Source organism: Mytilus galloprovincialis, chromosome 2 (assembly GCF_965363235.1).
Source record: "Mytilus galloprovincialis chromosome 2, xbMytGall1.hap1.1, whole genome shotgun sequence".
Classification (NCBI taxonomy): domain Eukaryota; kingdom Metazoa; phylum Mollusca; class Bivalvia; order Mytilida; family Mytilidae; genus Mytilus; species Mytilus galloprovincialis.
In genome coordinates, this window is record NC_134839.1 from 4,480,114 (window position 1) to 4,484,910 (window position 4,797).

Here is a 4,797-nt window from a genome sequence, read left to right on the forward strand (position 1 = left end):
AAACCACTATGTCGTATTATCTATATATGTCAATGTTCTACTATAAGAGCCCTAAGTTATTTGTATTTGTAATATGAACAATTTTACCCTTGGTGCTTTAAAAAAAAGATGATGCACCTTGATATACTATGTTGAAAGACGACACGTAACATACCGTATACTATCATGAACAAATATAAAACTTATATTTGGATCTATATGATATCTTTCGAAAAGCTTTTGTCAAGTATGGTATGCTTTAAGGAAGCGTTAGAAATGAGGGTTGCCCATTGAACGCGAGGTAATTATCAGTGCCTTTTGTCCATTTGTATAGTTATTTTTTTACTTTTAGAAAATCAATAAAAGGATCGATTGGTGTTTAATGTCCAGTAGCAAATAGTTCATTCACACTGAGGACTAGAACAAATAAACAATAAGGACGTTTTTTTAAAAGGACATTGTCGATCATGATCGTAATTATACATCCCATCATGGAGGTATTATATTTAAATTTTTATTGTCAATATAATTCTTCCGATGATGATCCCACACAGCCAAACTTACTCCCAAAAGTTTAATGTTATTCGGAAGAACAACACTATTGGCATTTATTAACCCCAGCCAATCATCGGGGTCAGAATGTAAACGTTATCGAGACAGCAATCGAATAAATTCATGTGTAACTTAAATTTTATTTTAGTATGAAAACTTATTTATATCCTCTCCTTCCTTTGCTCAAGTTCCTCATTCTAAACTGATTAACAACGATACATAGTTTTAGAGACGGAGGGCTGGTACAGAACTAAATTTCAAAACACAGACAATTCAATCTTCCTGTTGTTCAATTTTTCAGTTCACGTAGAAACTCAATTCCCGACGTCTTCAAAATAAGTAGCTGACCCCTCTGAATTAAGGAATTAAAATTTTTTCAAGAACTAGTGGTTTATTAACGCATTTCTTTAATAGCTTTTACTAGGTAGCACAAAAAGGTTGTGTAGAAATTTGACTTGAAGGGTTTGCAAGTATAAAGACCGATATATGACTTGAGGATTATGTACCCTTGTGTTGATTCAATGCTAAACATATGGACATTTTATAGAAAATCCACTGCCTTTATCCTTGTACTCTCATATTTGGCAATTTGATGACTGACCGATATAGGATTATTGCATGCAGAACTAGCATTGATTTCCTTAAAAAAAAGTTTTATAATGTAGTTAATTGTTGAAGCAAATAAGAATATGGACCAAATCAGGTACACCTTTTAGGGTGGGCTCGACTTTAGTGACTTAGCGCGAGGTATTTAGGAATTTACAGGTTGGTTAGAACTGTTTGTAAAAAATAAACACTAGCACATCATAGAAAAGCAAGTGAGTAATCTATGTTTCAAATTTTATAACAAAAAGCTTTGTATTAAAGGCTGTTGATTTTCTATAAAAGATCTTGGTTTATTTGCCACAAACTACTCTTTTTCTACAAAAAGCAATGAAACAGTAAACAATAATGCTTTGCATCAAGTTTCCCCTTGGTATATGTACAAAATTGCCTATCTCTATTATTCATTATATTCGAGTTTTGTTACAATTGAAGAGAGAGTCCCGAAAATATATTTTCCGGTAGGTGTCGCCTTAGTACTTTCATTTTCAAATGTAGGGCCTCGATTCGTTCTATTTCAGAAATTTCAAGTTTGTTTTAAGGATTACAATAGTTATAGAGGTTACTTAAGGCAATAAATATACAATGTATATCATTGAAGAGATAATTCAAGTGGGAACAGATTTATTTAGGTCGCAAAGTAAGTGAAAGTCTTATAAAAAATTTACAACAATAATCTGAAGCATTGTCGCAAATGAGCTTCCTCCCTTGTGATTTTTTAGGGGTTCGTATGGATAGTAAACCCGGCAATTGTAACAAGCCCCTGTGGTTTCCCCTTAGCATATGTAAAAAATGGCCTATCTCTGTTATTCATTATATCTGTAGTTTGATACAATTGAAGTTTGAAAAGTTCATAGAAAAATGGCTACAGAAGGGGTCATAAACCTTAATCAATTTCAGAATATCTTGCATGAGTGATAGATTGCACAGGATATCCGATATGTTCCATTTGTTATAGCTACAATATAATGAATATCACCATATACACGTGTCCTCGTCTTAAGCTTATCACCGAATGCGATTTATCACTGGATTTTGTCGTGAGTAGTATGACGATTGCTCTTAGTAGAGCAGGAGCTGAGTTCATTTCATGAGCATTCGAGTTCACCCTTATGATCAATTTGGTTTGATTGTTGTATTTAGTTGTATCTTATGTGTTATGTCTCAGTGTTGTTTCTTTTGCCAAGTGTATTTAGTCATCATTTAATCTTTAAAATTATTCTTAGTTCAATTATTGTTCAACATTTCAATCCAGCCAAACTCATCCATAAATAATAAGGCTTAGAATCATATTCAAAACAGTGTGGCTGTGGCCATTGATTGACGACCTTAATTATCCCATTGACTGGGACAGATTAGGTGAACGTTTGTCTGTAACGACCACTGCTCACTATGTACTTGTTAAAGACACTTAAACTGTGGGGTCACTAAAGTAACAATCTGATTGGGCATTCATATTTCAACGGTCGATGTTGGCTTCTATCTGGAAAATACAAGATCTCGACGAAAACAATAACTGACTTAACAGTACTTGTTTTGCTCATTGTTGAAGGCTGTAGCTTAATTGATTGCGCGTACTTCTATATCATTTTGATTCATGGATAGTTGTCTTATTGCATGGCAGTGAAACTACATCTCATTTTTTCTTCTTTTTCCAGTATTATAAATACGAAAACTTGTAAGTCTTGTGATATCATCAACTTGATCACCGATTCTGTTACATATTTTATTTTGTGTCTCACAAACTGTAAATTAATATGTTCAACCATAACATTATTTAACAAAATTCACAGATGAATATATACCAGGTCTAGTCTATAAAACCATGATACATAAAGTAATTCTATTTTGTGCTCAATAAAAAGCTGTCGAATACAGCTCTGTTCAACTGACAATTACAATGTATTTTAATTCATAACCATATTCATCATTTGTTATTTCCCGTCAATTGGTCCAAAATAAACTAATATATATGTTAGACTCAGATCTACGTCCGGCCTCTAATCGACGTCCGTTCCTCAAATCGACGTCCGTTTCACAAATCGACGTCCAAATCTGACGTCACATTCTCAAATCGACGTCCAATATTTTGATACTCTAATCGACGTCCAATGTGACGGCACTACTTGCCAAAACTACACCCGATTGATTGTTGTCGTCTTAAATCAATGTCCAATATCAATAAATAATAAATTATTGGTCACAGATAAGGCTTTTAGTTTATTCGTTTGAATTGTTTTACACTGTCATTTCGGGGCCTTTTATAGCTGACTATGCGGTATGGGCTTTGCGCATTGTTGAAGGCCGTATGGTGACCTATAGTGGTAGAGAGTTGTCTCATTGGCAGTCATACCACATCTTCTTTTTAATATCAATTGTTTACACTTATACATGTACATAATTTATTTTTCAATCCGAAATAGGTATCATGCATATTAAAGTTTTTCTTGATATAAAGTTAATCCAATTGGTTCACATCAAGGAGCGTGTGTCATTCCTATTCATAATAATTAGGCAATTAGTAATGCAACCCAACGACTAAGAAACCCAAACGACACGTAGGAGCTTTATTCAGTCTTCATCAATAGACAAAATAAAGAAGCACAGCCAAGTGTTTTGAGAGTATTATAATTCGGGTTTTAATTTTAACAAATTTCTGAGTTTTACACCTGGAGTGAAACGTAAACACAAGATAATTGGCATTATGTTTTTATGTTATGCTTTTACATCACTGTTCTAGGTTAAGTGCTCACACACATGTGTAACCCCTGACAAATTCTGTATAGGTCTGCAGTACATTGGTTTCCCTGGTTTATGTCTGTCATATTTGTTTTTCGGAATTGTTTTTAATAAATAAGACCGTTAATTTTCTTATTTGAATTGTTAACATCATTTATGTCGTGGCCTTTTATAGCCTTTGCGGTATGGGTATTTATCATTTCAAAAGCCGTATGGTTTATAATTGCTCACATCCATTTTTTTTTCAACTCTGGTGTATAGTTGTCCCTTTGAAAATCATACCAATCTTTGAAAAATTGAAATCACAACCTGTTTACATACTTAGTCTAGTATAATAATTAAAAAAAACAACACACATTTCTTATTTATTCCGTATTTTACTTATAACTGGACTTAGTTTGTCTGCTAGATCTTATTTGTCTCACTCTCACATACTATGATATGTTTAAAGGTCTAAATGTTTCAGCTGCTTTCGGTTCAGTTTAGTTTTGTATTCTGTGTCCAAAACGGACGTTGATTATAGAAGCTCAAAATCGGACGTCGATTAGAAAATGCCAAAAAAATGGACGTCGATTAGACAGACATAAAATTAGCCGTCGATTTGGAATGTTATTTTATTGTGACGTCACATTTGGACGTCGATTTGAGGAACGGACGTCGATTACAGACCGGACGTCGATCTGAGTCTTACATATATATAGATAGACATAAGCCAAGAAGAAAGTCTTTTAACAGTCAGCAGGGTTTAAGAACATCAGTTGTTCGTCCTTTACGTCAAATGCGTTTTGTTAAAATAATATATACTTTTTCACTCTTTTACTCTTTTGGAAAAGGTTGTTTGTGCTGTATTGAGACCCCCCTACAACGACATTTGTTTTACATTCACACGTATGAAAATTGCCGTTTTATCCAACGCAAGCATAG